Here is a 22725-nt window from a genome sequence, read left to right as displayed (position 1 = left end):
TCAAGACTCTTATATTGGTAATAATTACAATCAAGTTATTTACAATATAGAAACATAATTATATCCTACGTAATTCTAGAGACATAACATGTTTCTCAAATAAGTCTCTAGATATCGCCTTAGTAAAGGGACCAACTATCATTTCTTGTGTAGGAATGTATTGTAAATTTATTTCTCCACTTGCTCCTATGTCTCTTACAAAGTTATACTTAATATCAATGTGCTTGTTCTTGCTGTGATATTTAGGATCCTTCGTATATGCAATAACCGCTTGACTATCACAATACCAAATCACGGGACCCTTAGAATTCTTTGCAATGTTTAAATGTTCAAAGAATCTCTTTAACCAAACAGCTTCTTGTACTGCAGATGCACAAGCCACAAATTCGGATTCCATAGTTGACAGGGCTGTGCAAGATTGATTCTTACTTTCCATGAGATTGCACCACCATTTAGTCAGAAAGCATGACCAAAGGTTGATTTTCTATCATACCGGTCACCAGCCCAATTAGCATCAGTATAACCTCTTATGGATAAATAGAATCCATTATAGCATAGTGAATAATCAGCAGTTCCCTTCAGGTATCGAAAAATTCTCTTAACTACTTTTCAATGATCTCTTCCAGGATTGGATTGATACCTACTAACCAGACCTATGACATAACAGATGTCTAGACGAGTACACATCATAGTGCACATCAAACTCCCAACTGCACTAGAATATGGTATTCGAGACATATCTTTCTTTTCTCTTTCAGTCTTTGGACGCATTTCAAGGCATAAAGTTTCACCTCTTGCTATAGGAGTATCCATGGATTTGCAACTATTCATTCAAAAACATTCCAAAATTTTCATTATGCATGTTTCTTGAGATAGACTCAAAATTTTCTTGGAACGGTCTCTTTGAATTTTAACACCCAATATATAGTCTGCTTCACCCATATCTTTCATGTCAAATGACTTTGAAAGCCATGACTTAACAGTTTTCACATACTCCAAATTATTTTCAGCTAATAAAGTATCATCCACGTAAAGTTAAAGAATCACAAATATTTCATTGAACTTTTTTACATAGATGCAATGGTCTTCATCGATCATAGTGAAATCAAATGAAATCACTTCCTTATGAAATCGCAGGTACCCCTGCCTTGAAGATTGCTTTAGGCTATATATTGATCTATTTAATTTACAAACCTTCATTTCTTGTCCTTCAACAATCAAACCTACAGGTTATTCTATGAAGATTTCCTCATTTAGTTTTCCATTGAGAAAAGCGGTCTTCACGTCCATTTGGTGTAATTCTAAATCTAAACATGCAACTATAGCCAAAGCAAGCGAATTGAGGTAAATTTCACAACTGGTGAAAAAGTTTCCTCATAATCTATCCCAACTTCTTGAGTAAAACCTTTTGCCACCAATCGTGCTTTGTGTCTTTCTATTGTTCCATCTGATTTGCATTTAACTTTGAGAATCCATTTGTACTCAATAGCTTTAAGCCCAGAAAGAAGGTCAACTAGATCCAGACACTATTGGTTTTCATGGACTCTAATTTTTCTTTCATCGCTTTTATCCATTCATCTTTTTCGAGACTTGATAAAGCCTCAATCACAGAATTAGGTTCATCCAATTCTATAGGATATACCAAGAAAACATAATCCTCAATCTTATCAGATCATTTAGATAGATCTTTTTGTAATACCCCGCGATTTTTTCTAGCTTAAACTCGCCCCAAAAATATCAAGGATTAGATCTTATAATAAATGATATTTAATTTGTGTGGAATTCTTTATATTTGAACTTTCCATGGTGTAGGAAATTGAATAAGCTTTCCAACGATATAAGATTCACCTAAATCTGATAATCGGGTAAGAAGTTATGGCTATTTTAAATTTCAATCGTAAATCACTGTCATTTGGACCCTTAGCGCGTCGCAGAGCAGTGAAAAATCTCAATTGCCATTTTCCAGTGACTCTCCATGATTGCACCGCATCACGGAGAGGGCCATTTTCCCTTTGGTAATTTTCAGTGTGACCTCGTGATACTAGCGCCTCGCGCCAGTGATCAAAGTGACAAACATAAGGTCTCCACGATTGTGGCACATCGCGGAGGGAGCCCATTTTCCGTTCGTCCAAATTATAGTGACCCACCGTGATAGTGGTGTGTCACGGTAGCCACCCAGTTCACAAAATATTGTATTTTTGAGTTTCATTTAGGAGTTTAAAGAGGGCATTTTGGTCATTCTCCCAGCCCCTGGTCCATCTTAAACAAGAAATTAAACCCCTTCAAAGCATTTTACATTCACTTTTCACCAAATTTCTCTCAAGAAAAACCCTAGTTCATCAACTTCCTCCCCAAGAAATCCAAGATTCTTCCATTAACTCTACAAGATAATTCAAGATTGAGATTTCCCAATACAAGAACACTAAGAATTCATTCCCACAACATCAATAGGAATCCAAGATTCAAGTTTTCATTAAAGATCATCACTTCAAGGTATATGGGGTTTGAACAAGGGTAATTCTTTCATCCTTGTGCCCAAAACTTTATTTTAATTACAAATTTACTGTAATCTATATGATTTCCCATGAAATTCAAGTTAAGGTTTATACGTATTATCATTTTTTGCAAGATTATGAGATTTTCCACGATTTAAAAGTTGAATTACATGATTATGTTTATATTTCCATGCATATTGCTGAAATTCCTAGATTTTAAGATGATTTATGAATGTTTACATTACCAAGAATGAATTTTGAGATGTTTTAATATGAGATTGATGCTTGGGTCATTAGACCCCATTTAAATAGTGTTGTTTCAATGAATTATTGTTCTATAAGCACCCCAAGATTAGAATGCTTTCAGATTATTGAGAAAGATTTGACCTTTTGGTCTCAAGACAAATTTGAAATCCACTTTACAGATTCAGATTACAGATTTATAGTTGGTTTTTACTATAAACCATTAGATTACTTTTAAAGTGGATTTTTCTTAAAATTTTGAGCATGCGATTGGGAGTAGTATTTAGCACCGAGCGGAAAGTGTAGGATTAGCGTGCCCTATCTTCCACAAAACTACGTGCCACCATAGATACAGATTCATATTATTCCCACTTCTACGTGGATGACTTAGATTGTGATCACATAAATTAGATTGTTCTATTCCGATGGCAAAGGTAGAACATCCCTAACCTTATAGGGGCTAATCGTGGGATACTATGGTGTACATGTCGGTTAGAAGAACCCCCCAAACAGACGTCCCTACTCTTGAAATAGTTTAATTGATTTCAAGACTTAAGACATGAAGAATAAGTTTTTAGATTTCATTTAGCCTAAATGATTTGAGAACAAGAACAGGATACAAATTTCAGAACTAAGTGTAATGGCTCACAAGATTTAGATTACATGTTTATTATTCATGATTTGACTTTCAAATTTCAGATTTCTTAAGCTTATGTGAGTCATTTACATTTAGCATGCATGATATTTTTTATAAACTGTGATGATATTGTTTGCTTATTGCATGTACCCCCATATACTTCGTACATCCTCAAAGTACTGATCCATATATACATCTATGTGCTACATTGTCTCATAATGTAGGTTCACGGGCTAAATCTCAGCAGGGACAGTGATTTTCAAGCATCTCATCTACATCCCTGTAGTTGGTGAATCCTCATAGTTCGAGGACTTAGCTATTCATGTTTCAGTTTATTAGTAGATGTCTTTTTATTTATTTCAGACAGTTTGAGTCAGTTGGGGCCTATCCCAGTGAATCTCTAGATTCATATAGTAGAGGCTTGTTGGACTACCAGATTTAGTCTTAGATCTCAGTTATTGTATTCAGACTTTTCAGTATTTGTTTAATCAGATTGATGAGATTAGTTCTTTCAGGTAAATTCAGATTATTCAGATAGTTTTCCACATTTTGTCATGATTTTATACTTATATTTCCCCCATGTTGAGACTAAGATGTATTAGAAGGCAGGAGGGTTAGCTCAGGACTACTTGTAGTTCGAAGCACCATGTGGCATCCCGGGAACTAGATTTTGAGGTGTTACACTTTTCTAGTACTCTTACATAATTGAAGTTCAGATTCATTGGTAGGATTTTGGGATTCATCACTCCTACTTGGACCAAGAATTATTTCTTGATTTATTGAATTATCAAGCATATCTGGTGATATTATTTGATCATTTGAATTTAATATTTCATAAAGAGGCTCATTTTCCTTAATTTCTGAATATGAATCCAAAAGGTCTGAAATAATCAAGTTTTGGCCTTTTGTTGTAAATAAGTTCATATGGATTCTTGTTTAAGGTAGATTTAATCAAGCATTTGTTGGTAACATAATAGGCAGTATTGACAGCATCTACCAAAAAATTCTTTGAAAGATCATCATCAATTAACATGGTCCTAGAAATTTCAATCAATGTCATGCTCTTTCTTTCAACCACTCCATTTTGTTGTGTAGTTCTTAGAGCAGAGAAGTTGTGACTAATGCTCTTTTCAACATAGAATCTTCAACTTTGGCATTCTCAAACTCAGTTCCATGATTAGATCTAAATCCTACTATTTTGTAATTCAGTTTTACTTGAATTTATTTGTCAAAAATACCAGTACTTCATAAGTTTCATCCTTGGTTCTCAGAAACATAGTCCAAGTGAATCTGGAATAATCATCCATAATAACAAACACATCTCTTCCCTCTTCTACTTTGGAATTTAACAGGTTCACAAAGGTCTATATGCAACAATTCAAAGGGTCTTGTGGTGCTTACCAGCTTTTTCTATTTAAAGGATGATCTGGGTTTTTTTACACATGCATCACAAACCTTGATATATGTGAACTGTATCTTTGGAACCCCGCACACCAGGTCCTTTGAGATCATTTTGTTGAGTAGAAAAGAGCTTACATATCCCATTAATTTGTGGTATAGATCAACATTATCACTTGAGCACTTAAGCAAGTCAATTCACAACCAACCACTAAGTCTAAATCTGCCACATACATGTTTTTGCATGTTTTAGCTTTGAGAATAACTTATCTAGTCTTCAAGTCAGACACGGTGCACCCATCAAATAGGAACTTCACTTCATTTCCTTTGTCACAGATTTGAGATACACTTAGAAGGCTATACGTAAATCCATTAACATAATAAACATCCTAATTGCATGATTTAATGTATTCCCTATCTTTCCAAAACCATAGATGTAACTTTTATTTCCATTGCCAAAAGTGACACCTCTACCTTGAATTTCCTTGAGTGAAAGAAAATAATCAGTTCTACCAGTCATATGCTTAGAGCATCCACTATCTATAAACTAGCTTTGGATACTTCCCCTTACTCCCACCTGTATACAAAAATCATTTGTTATATTTGGGAACCTACTTGAATCTGAGTTATGGAAAGGAAGACGAGGGAGTGATCACAACTTTTTTGGTCCAGCTAGGTAATTTGTTTTTCTTAAAGTTTGTCAAGGAATTAAATCCCTTAGAGAATGACTACATCTATTTTTGCTGAACATGCCTAGCATTATTCATTTTAACTCTAAGCCATACTTGACATTCCTTCCTCCTGTGACCATCCCTAACACAATGAGTGTATAGAAGATTGTTGGCTTTATTTCTAGCAACAGAGAGATACTTGCCTTGGGACTTAAGAGGATGGGTATTGTACTGATACCCAAAAGATTTACCATTATTGATCCTCTGACTGGTTAGTGTTTGGAAGAAACTATGAAAAGGCGGCCCATTTTAGGGATTTGTTAAGATCTTCTCTTATGCGAACCAGGTCCCTTTCTAATTCTGCATTTTTATAAAGAGCATGTCATAAGAAGCTTTTGAGAATTCTTTTTCTTCAAGATCAATTTGTAGTTTTGTAGCTTTCTTTTTCCCTTTCCCATTAGATTCATCTATGTTCTTCAGTGGATCCATCATATCCTTGTTTTCAGATTTCAATTTTAAGGACCGTTCTCCTACTTCAGACAACTGAATGGTTAAGGCAAGTTTTTCATGTTCTATATTTTATACCTTATCTTTAAGTAAATCTCCCTCAACAGTAAGCTCACACATAGAATCAAGAAAGACTGCAAGTTTTTTTAATCTTCTTAGGAGAATAATCATTCAAGTTTGGCTTAATATTAAATAGAGTTACCTCATTCTCTTCTTCATCATTTGATTTAGCCATGAGAGAAAAAAAAGATTTATAGGACATTTCACTGTTTTCCACAACTAACATAGAAGCATCTTCAGCCTTTTCTAATTCATTAAATTCACTTGAAGTGTCTCTCCAAATAGCTAGGGCTTGTTTCACAGCATAATCAGCCACAACATTCCTTCTTGACTTCTCTGGGACCTAGTCCTTTCTTTTTACTTTGTCTCCTCTTGACTTCAAATGCTTTTCATAATCTATTTTGTGTAGAGGGCAATCTTTTATGAAATGTCCAAGTTTTTCACATTTGTGATAGACTCTAACAATACCTTCTTTTCTATTGTTGTTTCTTTTTCTTTAAAACTGACCACTTCTTTTCAAAGCCTTGACCTTATCTAAGTAGGAAACATTATCATCTTCCTCACTAGACTCAGACTTTGAGGCTTTTAAGGCTAGTGACTTTTCTCTTTTACTCTCCTTCTTTTTCTGACCCAGTTGTTTCTTTAATTCATGAGTTTTTAAGTTCCTAATAAATTCATCCATGGTAAGCGTCTTCAAATTTATAGCCTCAGTGACAACATCAACTTTACTTTCCCATGATTTAGAAAGAACTTCCAGAATTTTCCTCACTTGTTTATGTAGGTGAAAGTAGTGCAACTCATTTGTAATTAAGATAATTCTTGTGTGCATCTCTTGAATGGTTTCACCCTCCTTCACAAAGAAGGCTTCATTCTGAGTGGTCAATATATCCACCTTTGATTTCTTTACGTCAGTTGTTCCTCTATGAGCTGTCTTCAGGAAATCCCAAATCACCTTGGCATTTTTTTAAACAGAAATATGACTGTCTGCATCAGGTCCTATCCCACAAATCCATAATTTTTTAGCCTTGGACGTCATTTTATTCTTCTTATGATCTTCATCATTATATTCTCTCCTGGTCCTCTGAGTATTATCTTGTCATCAAAATATGAGACAGCAAGGTGATAACAAATGGGTGTCTACAATGAAGAAGGAGATGATGATGATCGAAAAAAATTGAACCTGGGAGCTTGTTGAGAAACCTCTTGATAGAAAGAGCATTGGTGTAAAATGGGTCTTCAAAAAAAATTTGAACGTAGATAGTTCTATCAAAAATCACAAAGTGAGGCTTGTGGTAAAGGGCTATACTCAGATTTTTGGAGTAGACTACTCAGAAACTTTTGCACCAATTGCTCGCCTTAACACAATCAGATTGCTACTAGCCATTGCAGCAGAAAAAAGTTGGAAAATTTATCAACTAGGTACTAAGTCGGCCTTTGTTAATGGTTTCTCAAGGAGGAGATTTATGTTGAGAAAATAGATGGTTTTGTTGTTAATGGGCAGGAATATAAGGATTATTTGCTAAATAAAACTCTCTATGGATTAAAGCAAGGAACAACAACATGGTATAGAAGGATTGATAATCATCTATTAAGTTTGGTTTTTTAAAAAGCTTATCGAAATCCACTATTTTTGTAAAATATAAAGACGATGATATTCTTATTGTGCCTCTTTATGTGGATGATCTTCTGGTAAAAAAAAATAATTCAAGGTTGGTTGAAGAGTTTAAAGAAGAAATGATGATAGTTTTTGAAATGAAAAATCTTGGTCTCACGGCCTATTTTCTGTGAATGGTGATCAAGCAAAGCAAAAGTGAAGTGTTCATTTGCCAAAATAAATATGCAAAGAAAATTTTGAAAAAAATTCAAATGGAGGACTGCAACCCGATGAGCACGCCAATGAATTTAAAAGAGAAACTCTGTAAAGAAGATGGAGCCGATAAATTAATGAAGGGTATTATAGGAGCTTGATTGGACTATTTGTTGTATGTCTCTTATCTCGTTTTATGCATTACGCAAGTAAGAAGCATCTAAGAGCAATAAAAAAATATTAAGATATATCAAAGGAATTGTTGACTATGTTGTAAAGTTTGAGAAGTCTCAATGCTTCAAGTTGCTTGGGTTCTCGAATAGTGATTGGGCCGGATTCGCTGATGATATCAGAAGTACTTATGGACATTGTTTTAGCCTAGGTTCAGGAATCTTTTCATGGTTATCTAAGAAGTATAAAATTGTTGCACAATCCACTGTAGAGGCTAAATTCATAGTAGCAACTGTAGCAGTAAACAAAGCCCTATGGCTTAGAATGATCATGTGTGATTTACATATCTAATAGAAAGACAATACTGAGAAACTAGTTAAATACCTGGCAGTTATTGCAATCTCAAACAATTCGGTATGTCATAGGAAGATGAAGAATTTCAACTTCAAGTTCTATTTCTTGAGAGAAGTGAAACAAAAGGGAGAAGTGACTCTAATCTACTGGAAATTCGAAAACCAGCTAGTAGACCTGTTTACTAAGCAACCTCCAATCAGTATGTTCGAGTGTCTAAAGCAGAGAATTGGTGTTTGCATTTCATAAAGAAAGGAGTGTTGAAAGTTGCTTTAAGAATGCACATTTTATTTTTTTTCTCTCCAGTTCTTTTTACATATGACTCTGAGTCAAATTGGGATTCCTACTATAACACCCCGCATTTTTCGGGCTAGATTTCAAATCGTCGTTCCTAAACATATAGACTCAAACCCAATAATTTTTTGTTAATATATGTGATATGATAAATTCTATAATGCGGTAATACCTTTGGATATGAATTTAGGTCACAAATTTCTCCTAACTCAAAGACGAGTTGAGAACGTTTCTATCGATTAAGTTTTATTGAATGTTTCATCTTGGGTCAATTTTATTAGACCATTAATACTGGTATATAATGATTTATCTGACCTACTATATACCAAAAGAAATATCTTCGAGTCCTCTTTCTAACGCAACTGGTTTCACCTAAATCCAATATCGGAGTAGAAAGTTATGCTCATTTTACTTCGGAGTGTCTGACTGCCAAAAAAATGACGACGAAGTTGACGAGTTATCAACTAGGTGACGACTAAAGTTGACGAGCCGTCAACTAAGTGACTACCCATCAGCTATAGTCATCAGCCTAGGACAGTAAAGGGTAAATTCCAGTTTAAAGTGACGACTTAGGGTGATGAGCCATCACCTAACTGACGGGTCGTCAACCTTGGTCGTCAACTGAAGAATTCTGCAATTTTCTTTGGTTTCTTTAGAGGTATTTTGGTCTTTTCCTCACCCTAAAACCCTACCCCACGAATTAAATTGTACCCTAAATGTTATTAATTAACTTTTATTATTTTTACAAGATCTCAAATCCTCCCCACTCTCAAGAACAAAAACAAATTAGGGTTTCTCTAAGTTTAAGATTTCAAGAAAAGGGTCAAGAGTTGGGTTCCAATCTTCAAGTTAAATAATATAAGGTATGTGGGGTTTTTCTAAACTACATGGGCTTATTAAAAACATTTTGAATAAGGTTTAAAGTTATGAAATCATGTATTTACAAAGAGTTTTGAATTTATATTTACATTTATGCATTGTGAACCCTTTTGATGATAATGTTTTGGTCTTGAGGCCTTTCTCTCTTGAAATTTATTGTTACTCGTATATATATATGTATATGTATGCATTTGATGTTTTGAAACCTTAATTTGAGAGCATGAATATTTGTACTCCCTCTTTTGTTATGGCATTCTCTTGATTCCCATGTCATGAATTGATGAGTTGCATATTTAGAAACATGATATAAATATCTTTATTATTGCTATGGAATTGATTTTGGTTATGAACTAAAAGAGAGGGAGTTTTCTTGTTTAGATAAATGAGAAGTGATGATTTTAAAGATTTGCATGGTTTGTCACAAAATACTTGGTCTCCACATATTTGTTGAAATGTTGAAAAAAGAAAATCTCTGCAGAGTTGGAAATATGTTTTGAAAATACAAACTCTCTTGCATTGTTAAATATTTTTAGTGGTCAACTGAATTGATTAGATTGAAGGAACTAATGCATATTATTATATGGCTTAGACATACGGTTTGCAAGTCTCAGTATGATGATACCAAATCAGAAAATGCCATAACAGACTAAGAACAGAACAAAAGTCAGATTTTATTTGGATTTTCATAACTTGAGCTTTTAAAGATGCATGTTTAGAAAAGGTTAAAATGGGCTTAAGGAGAGTTATGTGGTTATCCGAAGAAAGTATGAGTTGAAAGACTCTATGCTAGAAACCATGATTTGCCAACACGGGATTATGGTACCTTGCTTTGTGATCTTGTGCACCTTGATTCATGTCTTCTCAAATTAGGACTATGGTTCGGAGCCCATATTTTTGATCTTGTGCACTACCATGACACATTGATTTGATTGGGGATTTTTGCACCCTTTTGTGTGATATTGCGTATCTCTCTTACTGATACTCCAATCTTTGCGGCAAACTTGGATGGGGGGCTTGGCCTTTGAATCAAGGACAGATTCCATATAGCCTTTGGAATTACAGATTGTATGGTGTACCATCTATCTCAAAAGAATAACAAAAGGTAGATTCATGATTGTAAGAACATGTTTTGAAATTTATAAAATTATGCCCATGTGTTTTCAAATGTTTTATGCTGGCATGTTTTTATGAAATGCTCTCATCTATGTTGTATATAAATATATTTTATTTCTAGATTGCTCTGCATACCAGTACATCTGTATTGACCCCCTATATTTCAGGATCTGAGGCTCAGTCCCGGGGTCCTGCTAAGTCGTAGATTGACTTGTTAGAGATTTGCAGTTGTGAGCCTCCTCTATTTCGAAAGGCTTGATTTATAAGACATTGTTATTTTATTTTAATCCATGGTCCGACTAGGGGCCTTGTCCCAGTTTTCAGACAGATGTTATTCGCAGTTAGTAGAGATTTCGCATACTGGTATCATGTGTTTTGAATGTTAAGAACTTTCTTTCGTATTGTTCAGTTGGATTATGAGATTGACCATATTTTCTGTGTTAATATTCCATATTTATTTATGTTGTATGGACGTTGTGTATGATTGCCAGATAGAAAAGAGCGCTCGAGCCTTTACGGTTTGGAATGCTCATCGCGGCCAGGGTCTCGGCTCGGGTCGTGACACCTATTTCTGGTAGGAAACTGTTAGTTGTTTCTGTTATTTTAGGGACTATTTAAGTTAGGAGTTGGTTAATTAATAAAGTATGCTGCTTTAACCAGAAAATAAAAAACTTCTCTACACTTCTTCTTCTCCAACTCGATCTCTATTTTCAGTCTCTAGTTCTTGGCTCTTCTTGCTGCGTAATTTCCCTTAACAGTATTAACACCAACACAAGGAATCGTAAAATCAATAACCTAGTGCGATAACCTGAACATAGTAAACAACAGACGATAACAGATACAAAACTCCAGAAACTACATAAATAATCTAATCTACACAACAGACACGCTGCTCTAAGCTACCAGTAATCCCTCGCCCTTGAAAAGCAAAACAATGGTCAACTATTGCCTTCTACCCTTTTTGTGTCTGCCACTTTCCTGTTTAAGGTTACCGGATGCTACATGGTTAAATTATTCTTTGTATGTTTACTTCTTTATATTTTGAATTCCCTTTCTATAGATCCACGTGTAGATCATTCTAACATTATAATGAGTTAACAACTTTAAATATTGAACTCATTAATATCTTGATTTGCCTTTGAAATTCTGAGCTACTAGCTGAAAGCCTTCAAAGAATCTTGAAAGTGTCTATTAAGTTACACCTTCAAATTATTAGTAACATAAATAGTTGAACAAAATCTCTACATGTTGCAAGAATGTTGAAAGTGACATTCTTACTTTTGAGCCGAGGATTTGGTTTTCCACTACCTCCTCAGACCCCACATGTGGTATAACGGTGAGTTTGTTGTTGTTGTTCTTGATCTGGAGGTAAATTCTTTTGATCTGAGTGTCCATAAAAAACAACCTCTCTAGTCACGAAAGTAGAGATAAGGTTTGTGAGCATCCTCTCCAGAACCCACTTATAGGATTGCACCGGCAAAATCTTGGAAAACATGATAGGTTTTTAGTGCTTGGCACTGCTTGGTGCAGCTATCTTGTTTAATGTTGTATCCTTGAGAGGTATTAACTTTGTTCATTACTGTGTTTGATTGTTAGTAAAAAAGCCAAAGAGCAAGTTGCACACCCAATTTTCTTCTAACGTAATGTATTTGCATTTTAAGTATTTTTGCACTTCGCAACCCATAGACTCAGAGCAAAGAGGAGATGAACACACTATGTAAATTTGGTTTTGGCAACCTATTGGTACGTGAGACGCTAGTTCTTGTATTCTTTTGTGCTTTCCCTTTTGGTTTATCATGAAGTATTGGACTCATGGAATGTGAAGTTAAGCAACACAAGTATACACGCAAACCATTCTCAAAGTTGTACTTGCGTTCTTAACCAAAGGAGGTAATATTTTCTTTCTCGTGTTTTGTGTTGTAAATTCCCTTGGTGTTCAATTTGGTTTCAACTAGAACATCATAAAATGGTTGCTTGAGTTGTGAATTCAGTATATCTGCTTTGTTGTATTTCTTTGCAACATAATGCCATTGTGTATTCTGCCTTCATGGCCTGATGTTAATGCAGAGGAGATAACAGATACGGACAAGAACATTCAACCATGTTTCAGATCCTAAGAAAGAAAAAGAGAGTTAATCTTGAGAATATCGTATTGAATATATGGAAATGCTTCACCCAAAACCATAGAGAATTTAATCGCGTTATCTTTTCTAATGAAAGATGGATGGTTGTCATAGACGTGGATGAAAATGGATCTCACTTTATTTGTAAGATACCTCTTTGAATCTTTTGTTGACGGTGTATTGTATATTTATCCTACTTCTTAGTGTAAATGGTAAAGTTGTTGTTGTGTGACTTGGAGGTTACGGGATCGGGCTATGGAAACAGCCTCTTACAGAAATAGTCTAAAGTTATATACAATATACCCTTGTGGTCGAGCCATTCCCACGACTCTACCTATAATGGAAGCTTAGTTGAAGAGTTGCAGTGAGTTGCTCCTCAATTCGGGAACCTGTTCCTATATAAACTCACATAACAAAAACTAGGAGAGATATTATCTAAGAAGTACAGAATTAAAGTAAATAGCAGACACAAGGATTTTACGCGAAAACTCCTTGCTCAATGGAGAAAACCAACGACCTGCCTCCAGCATTTCTAAGCTCTATTATATCCAAGCAACTTCTTGAAAACAGACTTCAAACTTCAGGATTAAAATCTTAATCCTTACTCTCCTAGTAATAACTTTATTACAAGGAAATAGTACAGAAACTCTACTGTTGTCACTCTCCAGCTAACTCTAACTGGACATACCAAGCAAACTCTAGCTTGAGAATCACCTAACTCTAGATGATTACAAAGACAGAAGGTTTACACCTCAACACCTACTTAACAATCATAAACAAATATATGAAACCATTTAAGAGGACATATACAAAGACACAACTAAAACAAGGAAATAAAATACAACTTGATCAAGGAAATGTAGTCATGGCAACGTGATAAAATACAACTTGATCAAGTTGAGATGTAGTTGAGCCTATAGAGCTTCTATATTCTCACAATTAAATATCTCTCTCAAGGAAATAAAATACAACTTGATGAACCCCTATCTTTACTTTGTATCAAAAATCACACAACCCATCCACAATAGGCACAACTACATCTGAACTTTCCCCTTTTGGCATCAGCAAAGAGGTTAGTTAGTAAACCAAACATAGATAAGCATAAATGTTAACTCATGGCTATTGAGGCTACACTTACATGAGCAGGAAAGATCAGACAGAAATATAAAAAGTGATAGCACAAAATGAATGCATTCAATGGTCATGCAAGTCAGTCACAAATACTATTTGAAAGCAGTTACAAGAAAAACATAATAACAGTTGTACCAATTACATCCCCAAAACAACAAATTAAGAGACAACAATCTTAAGGGAACAAGTTCTGGGTAGGACTTGAAAAGAGGGCTAAGGGGGGGAAAAGAGTGGGGACCAAGTTAATTTGGATTCTAGGAAGGAACTTTGGACCACTATCTAAGGAGGATTTTCATCCTCTCACTCTCATCTGCATATGCCTTAAGAATCTGTTGAGTTATTTATTCATTATTAGTAGTTAAGGCTCCATTATTGGCTTCTAGCTCCTTCACCCTTTCCTGTAGGGCAACACTTTTCGAGTATAATTCATTTTCTAAGCCTGGTCCCATTTCATTTCCTTTGACATATGCAGCTTTTAAAATAACAATTTATACATCCCTTAGAATGATCATGACAGTCAAATTATGTATCTCTTCCTTCAACTTTTTTTGTTGATACACCAATTCAGACACTGGGGACTTGGATTTTCCACCACTCCACCTTTGAATGCATTCATTATCTTCAAGAGTTGTGATATTAATATTTGCTTTACTGAACCATCTTTCCCTTTTCCACACTCAACATTGAAATGAGTAAACACCCTATTCAGCCAAAAGCCATAGGCTAGCCCATGCTTCTTATCTTTGGCAGTCATGACTGTGTTGATATGCTCAATGACAATGGCTGCTAGATTAACCTTCTTATATTTTGACAATATTTTCGTGAGGAATAGATCTGGACTTGTGACAGTAGTTCGCTTCTCAGACTTGGGAAGTGAAGCTTTGTTCACTAGCTTAAACAACAACTGATATTCACCTTTAAGAGTCTTTTTGTTGACATTTTTAATGTTCAAATAATCCAGTGACCCACAAATTTTTAGAAAGACATTTTTAATGTTCAAATCATCCAGTGACCCACAAATTTTCAGAAAACTTTCAGACCTCTGTTCTAATCTTAAGGACCTAATTCCTTTAGTAGATGCCCCAAGAATTTCAGAAAAATCTTCATCTATACCCATATTCACTCCATTAATTAAAGAGTTCAAACACAGTCCATCAACAGAAATGATCAATTTATGATAGAACATTCTCACCTCTTCTTCATGTAACTAAGGCACAGGCATCTCAAGTAGGTTCTTCCAGTGTTGAAACTTTACTTTGTCAATGAACTCCCTCAAGACTATCACAGTCATTATCCCTGTTATCAGTACTCTCGGTTTCTTTATCAGAGTCCTCTACATCAACTGGGTCTATTATATCTATCCTTACCTACTTTGGCTATCTTCTCGTTTTATTATTTTTCTTGCTTATTTCCAAGGCTTCTCTCATCAAATTCCTAAGACTTGATATAGTCCTAGTAGATTTGACGGTTCTAGCGGAAGCCTTGGTTGAGGAGAAGGACTTTTTCTTAGCCAATTTCCATGACAAGGGTTTGTTATCATCACTATCTGGGTTATTCTTCCCACACTTATTTCCTCCCGATACGTTAAGAACAGGTGGAAGTACTATATTTTCATAATCAACATTTTTAATAGATTATTTTACATCCTACTAAACAACATTGGTGAGGGTGTTTCCCACCTGGGGGGTTCGGCTCTCAAGGTTGTCAATCTCTTTACTCCTATATCCTCACTCATGGACTGGATATTTGAGGGAGTGGCTTTGAAAATAGGCAAGTCCTCAAATAGGTTTTCATCTAAAGAGGTGCTTCCAGAATTGCTAGGGACTCAGATTTATTAGATAAACGGGTTTTAGAGGATGAATCCAACCCTAATATAAAGTAATGGTTTGGTCAGGAACATTGGTTTTGGAGAGGTTACTTTGAAGGTCATCCTCATGAATAGGGGATTTAGAAGAATCGACTTTGGGGTCAATTCCTTTATAGGATAGGGACTGCTATGAGGTCAACATTGGTATTAGCACCATCATCCCTTTCAGAGGGTAAGTCATTTGGAGGGCTCATCTTCATCTGAGCATTATAATCCATGGCAATCATTCTTAAGGCAAGAGGAGTAAATTTTATGATGAACAACTTCTATTCTGAGCCTGAGGGAATAGAAGGAGTATATATTACCTTTAAAGTAATGGGATCGTCCTTTTGTGAAGATGAAAAAGTGCACTGCAAATGATGAGAGAATCAAGGTCTTTGAATGGTTAAGGAACTAATAAGGTTGTATGAGAGAGAATTTTCAAAATAAGAGAGAAAATAATGTGATTTCAGACTTTATATAGGGCATGAGAGAATGGTTCAAATTTTTTGAATAGGTATGCCTGATAAGATGTGTTCGGTCAGATGGACATGCCTCTTTAACTTAAAGTAAGAAAACATTTTTTGAAAAAGGCGAGAGAGTGACATGGAACGACCATTAAATGTTTAAAATAGTCACTGCTTAGGAATAGTAAATGGTATCAACCTGATTAGGGAACTGGTCCCTAAATGATTCATGAACCCAATCATCTGTACTGTCTCACTTCTCTTTTCACATCTTTTCTTTCTTAAAATGGGTGTCTATCTATAGAAAATATAAGACTAAGTCAGACATGTATGACATCTTCTAACATGGATACCTACTTATCAGTTCATAGCTATGCAAGCAGAATTTTGAGAGTAGCCAGTATCATTTAAATCTCATCACTTCACCCCATTTTGTTCTACTCAGCTAGTTTTCTACCTATTTTTAAGGAACCCCAAGATATATGTGCTTCTGGACTACAGGAGGGTTATTATACAACCAGATCTTCAGCATTACCATCATCCATACATGGTTTATTCGCATCCACCATCAATGAGAATTAATCTCTACTAAGGGCTTCTAGCAAGGGGAGTTCTTTAGATCTTCACCATATCACCAAACACTGAACATCAATATCCTTGTTTAGGTTTCTCCTTCTTGCTTTACCCTGAATTTAACCATCATTTGTTAGTTTTGGGAACCCATTTTAAGTTTTAGTTCCCAGTATGATGACAGGGGAAAGATTAGCCTCTTTCGTGTTCATCTGGGAAATCTAGTTTTCTTTCGACGTGGTGTTATGAAATTACTCATCCTTCCCTGAACTATTGCTTTAGAAGGACACAATTTTCTTGTGTGACCATTTTTTCTACAAATGCAAAGTAAACTGTCCTTATTGTCTACTAGCTTGGTGGAAGGGTTGAAGGGACCAACCTGACTGTGATAACCTATTCCTCTTATGTTGTTGTATCCTAGGCTGGTGAGAGTAGTGAGAACTTGTGAAGATGTAGACTACTAGAGGGTATTTTCAAGTGTAGTCTTTAAATAAATCAGTTCCCTCTCCAGCTCTGAGTTTCTTTCAAGTAAAGCAGACATGTTTGTCATGGTTTCAGTCAATTTTTCTTCCAGCTGAAATTGTAACCTGCCTCTTTCATTTTTCCCTTGGTAACTTGCTTAGAAAATTCATCAAGTTTTTTGCTTAGAAAAAACTTTTCACAAGACAGAGTTTTGCAAGCTGTTTGGTACTCAGTTACCTACATACTTAGTTCAACTATTTCTTCCTCACACTTTCCAAGATCCTCCTTCAGCTTTGCCTTTTCATTGGTGAGTTCAGCCACCTGGACTCTCAACTCAATTACTTCCTCCTCACATTTTTCTAAGGGTTCTTTTAGATTTTCCTTGTCCTTAGTAAGACATTCAAGGAGTCAATCAACACATAGGCAAGAGATCTTAGCTTACTAAGGAAGTAATCCTTCAGATTTTCCATGATGTCAAGTAGAGTCACAGGTTTATCCTCATCATCACCAGTATCTGCCATCAGAGAAAAGTATGAGTCAAAAACTTGCACATCATCTTTCATTACCATAATTGACACATCTTTTTCTTGTTCTGAATCATTTGAGTCACTTGATAAGTCACCCTAACAGGCTGCAAGTACTTGATTTGCAACTATGTCAGCTTCATTTTTCCTATTGTACTTTATAGGAATTTGTTCCTTCCCTCTCTCCTTATCAACAGCTTGTTTGACATATTCCTTGGACTCAACCTTATGCATTAGACAATCCTTGATATAGTGGTGAATCTTACCACATTTGTGACAGGTATCTTTGTTCGTTCCTTCATTATGGTGCTTGCTAGATTCACCTCTTCTAGATAAAACCCCTGATATTTTTAAGGCTTTAAGTACCCGTTTGGCAATATAAGTTGTCTCCTCATCTTCAGCACTGGAAATGTCTTTTGCATCCCTAAAATCCAGATTTTTCTCTGCCTTGGGCTAAACTTTTAACTTCTCATGTTTTTTCAACATTTCATAAGTTTTGAGATTACCAATAAGTTCATCCATGGCTATTTATTAAGATCCCTGGCTTTTGTGCTAACATCCACTTTGTTTTTCTATCTGTTAGGAAGAATGCTCAGGATCTTCCTGACCTGCTTGTGTACTGGAATATCCTCACCTAGGCAATGCAGCTCATTTGTCACAACAGTGAACCTAGTGCGCATCTCTTGAATGGACTCTCTTTCCTACATGGTGAAAGTCCCACATTGATTGGTCAGTATGTCCACCTTGCTTAACCTAAGTAGTTCTTTCATGGGCTATTTGAAGACAGTCCTAGATCTCCTTTGCAGTCTCAGAGTCATAGATCTCATTGTACTCATTAGGGCCAATACCACACACCAGTATCTTCTTGTCTTTGTAGTTCTTTTAGATCTTCTTTCTCTCTACATCATCAAGCTCCTTCTTGGTCTTGGGAACCTATGTGGTTAGATTACCAACTTTCACTTCCCTTTTAGGAACAAAAGGGTCATCCCCAATGACATCCCATAGCTCTGAGTCTTCAACCATGATGAAGTCATGCATTCTTGTCTTCCACCACCCATAATATTCACCATTGAACCTTGGTGGCCTAGTGGTTGACTGGCTTTCTTCTAGATTTTAAGGAGCAAGCATTTTTAAGATCCTTCCAAGATGTTATCCTTTTTATAGAAGATTTGCTCTGATACCAAATAAAGAGTTGCAGTGGGTTGCTCCTGAACTCGGAAACCTGTTCCTAGATGAACTCACACGACAAGAACTAGGAGAAATATAAACTACAAAGTGCAGGAATAAAGTAAATAGCAGACACAAGAATTTTATGTGGAACTTCCTTGCTCAAGGGAGAAAAATCATGACCTGCCTCAGGATTTCTAAGCGCCACTATATCCAAGAAAATTCTTGAATAAAGACTTCAAAATTTAGGATTAAACTCTTAATCCTTACTCTCTTTGTAATAACTCTATTACAAGGAAACAGTACATCAACTCTACTGCACTCACTCTCCAGCTAACTCTAACTAGACACACCAAGCTAACTATAGCTTGAGAATCACCTGACTCTGGATGATTACAAAGACAAAATGTTTACACCACAACATCTACTAACAATCATAAGCGAATATAGGCAACCATTTAAGAGACATCTACAAAGACTTAACTACAACAAGGAAATAAAATACAACTTGATGAATAGTCAGTTCCTTATTATAGAGTAGAGTCTTTGATTTCAGCTTGAGAGAGATATTCAATTGTGAGAATATAGAAGTATTAATTTTCTTATTGAGGAAGATGAGCAATATATAGTATGACACAATAAAACCTAGGAGAGCAATACAATCCAAATGGTCCCTCCTTTTGTCCTCACTTAGGAATATTCTTGGAATCTTCTTGGATGCTTTAGGACAAACACTTTTTCACCAATTTTATTTCTTACTTTTGTATCAAACAATAGTCTTTGACCAAGATTAAACATGAAGAATTGAATGTTTTCAAGAACACTTTTTCTCTGGAGTTCGGAATAAGTTGAAATTTTGAACGTAGGCACTTTTCAACCTTCTAAACTCATTCCAAACATCATTTAGCTCAAATTCTTCACAAATTTTTGAGATTTTTCAATTTACATCAAACTTCTTCAACCTAGCTTCCAACAAGGATAGAACACTCAAATAAGCTTCGATTTCATTCAAATTTTATTTATAGAATCGTATAGTGTTAGACAACACAATTCTAACACTAGAAACACAAGAAAAACACAAAATCAAAAACTCAAATTTTGACTTAGGGCTAAAAATGTGAATAGTGACTTTTTGGGATTTTTTATTTTGGCACTTCTTTTTTGTGGATTTTCAAGATAACAAACCCAAGATTGACTTCGTCAGAAGAAATCAAGCTCGTCTCTGATACCAAATGATACATGAATAATGTACAGAATCAAAAACTAAACTACGATATAAAAACAAAAGATAAAGATAGATAGATAACAAATAATAGATAGACACAATGGATGAATGAATAGCAAAAAAAGGGTGTATCAAACCCTAAACCCTCTATTTAATGACAAACAAAACACCTAATATCCTACGTAGACGTCAAGGGAATTGTATTCACGAGCAACACACGTTTCTAAATAAAGTTTCAACACAAGTGATTCCACGCTTGTAACAAGCTAATCCAAGCTTGCCTCACAGTCTCAATAGAGTTTACATTCATAATTCATCAATAACTAGCTACTAAATGAATGAAAAGCCTACTTATAGTCTAGGCTAAGTGACCCATTTAGGAAAGACTAAACATAAAAGCCCATAAAGCACATGCTTGAGCATTTGTAGAGCATATGGGACGCATACCAAGGGTATAGTGGGTTGTTTTGACCCGCTCTAGCGGATCTAGAGTGGGTTAGGCGCACCTCCAAAGCGGATGGGGTGCATTTACTCTTTTGGGGGCTTTCTAGCCCCGTTTTGTCTTCTCTTGGCCTCTCTAACATCCCTTGAGACTCCTTGATCATCATAATCATCCAATGGATGCCTTTTGATAGCCGTCAAGAAGTCATCAAGTGTAACTTGACTTGTAAGCATCCTCTCTAGTAACCCGGAGGCCATTTGGATTGTATCAGAGAGATACGATTAGCTGAGACAAAAAGGTGTCAAAAGCTTTTTCACCAACTTTTGTACTTTGCACTAGTTGCGACAGTTGACTGTGATAGTGATAGGTGAGCCCAACTTGTTTCCTAAGTGGTAGCAGCTTTGTCATCACACAATCTCTAGGAAACAGGTCATCAAAACTAAAGACTTAACATTAATGGACCGAGATACCCTGCCTTCTTTTCCTTTCTAAAGTTGTTCCCTTTTCAGCTCCAAGGAATGGTTTTGCTGCTCGTTTAGTTAAGTCTGGAGAAGTTAAATACAGCCACTTTGTACGTACATAGGATCCGAGGCTTTCAATGTAAAGTTCATCTATCATTAATACTTAAAAGGTTCTTGATAAAATGCCTAAATCTACTTCTTGATTTAGACTATCATATAGTTGCATATTCTCCATATAGATTTTATATTGAAAGAAACGATAAAACTGAACATCAAATTTGTATAAAAGACATTGTATTATTATAGATTCAATCGTCAATTGAATATACTGAACCTTTCCTATTGAATTATATTCTTCATCTCCACTGCCAACTCTAGTTTCTCCGTAAAAATCTTGTCCAGCTGTTAAAACCTTCGAGTCCTCTACGAATCCCTGCGTTTTGGCCAACAATCTGACAAGAAAGAGAGAGTATTTGAGCCAATTTTCAAGGAAATGCAGTTAACAAGAAAGTCTGATTACTTCATGTACCAGCAAACAAGAAGAAATTAAAGCACACAAATATATATACTAACCTAACTGCTTCATCTTGAATGATGGTTGTAAGCATTAAAGCATGTAGTAGGCACCATCCGTGTTTCATGAGATAGTTTTTCAAAAATATGATGGAGACCCTCTTGTCATGGATTCAAGTATATCATCCTCCGACACAGAACATGAAGTATTCACTTTATTCCTGGACAAAAGTACATATGAATGATATCTTTTTCTCGCCTGCTGTTCAATCTTGTCAACCTCCCATTTCGTTGTCACTGGACAGTAAACGTGTACAAATTTTTTTTATCGTTCCTGTAGGCTCGACTGATGGCTTGCTGCTCTACTGGGGGATTCCAGAGAATGTCAAGCTAAACCACTCTTGAGGCCGCTATAAGAAACATTGAGGAGAGTGACACTTTAGTCAATTTGAGAAGATTAACAATGATGATAACCTAACTTGTGTGATTGGAGATCCCATGAATTAGGGTCACATGGGTAATAACAAGTCATTAGCTAATCAAGCAAGCACTATAAAATAATGTCCCTCCTATGATGTGTAAGTAAGCACTATAAAATAACGTCCCTCCTATGAAGTGTAAGCAAGCACTATAAAATAATGTCCCTCCTATGATGTGTGAATATAGTGCAGCGTTGCAAGGCAAAATAAGGATAGAGTTAAAACTCTTAATTCAATTCATATTCTTTATATGTGATGTATTGTTCTGTAAAATACACTAAATGATTGGACCTATATGAGTGTGGAGAGATGACGTTCTTAAGAAATTGTGACAAATTTCTAGAGCACTCATAAATACCAGGATTCCCATATGGCCTATTAGTGCAAAACAATGATAACGATAAAGATTGTGCAAGTATAATGTGACAGCAGAAGACTCTGGCTTATAAAAGAATTTTTGATTCATAGAAGTTCTAAACATCACTAATTGTTTTGTATGTCTATTATCTTGTTTATCTAGGTCTGGTTAATAGTCTATGGACATTAGATTCGACATATGGTACTTATATGTGAAACCCTAGCAAAATGTCTTTCTTCATCTTATTCCTTAATACAATTCTTTTTGAGATATAGGGGACTTGTTGGATATAACAAAAAGAAATTATTATGTCTACAATTATAATTGCAAG

At 35.5% G+C, this 22725-nt stretch overlaps 1 long non-coding RNA gene across 1 annotated transcript; it reads right to left on the bottom strand.

The window, feature by feature from the left end:
• Positions 1-21306: 21306 nt before the first annotated feature.
• On the bottom strand, positions 21307-22124 carry LOC124894973. The gene is made up of 2 exons (XR_007051457.1): positions 21618-22124; positions 21307-21496 (listed from the first exon to the last, which is right to left on the bottom strand). It is a non-coding gene; the product is annotated as an uncharacterized LOC124894973 (long non-coding RNA).
• Positions 22125-22725: the final 601 nt, after the last annotated feature.

The sequence above is a fragment of the Capsicum annuum genome, unplaced genomic scaffold, assembly GCF_002878395.1.
Source record: "Capsicum annuum cultivar UCD-10X-F1 unplaced genomic scaffold, UCD10Xv1.1 ctg78768, whole genome shotgun sequence".
In the NCBI taxonomy this organism is placed as follows: domain Eukaryota; kingdom Viridiplantae; phylum Streptophyta; class Magnoliopsida; order Solanales; family Solanaceae; genus Capsicum; species Capsicum annuum.
This window is presented reverse-complemented; position numbering and strand designations above follow the sequence as displayed.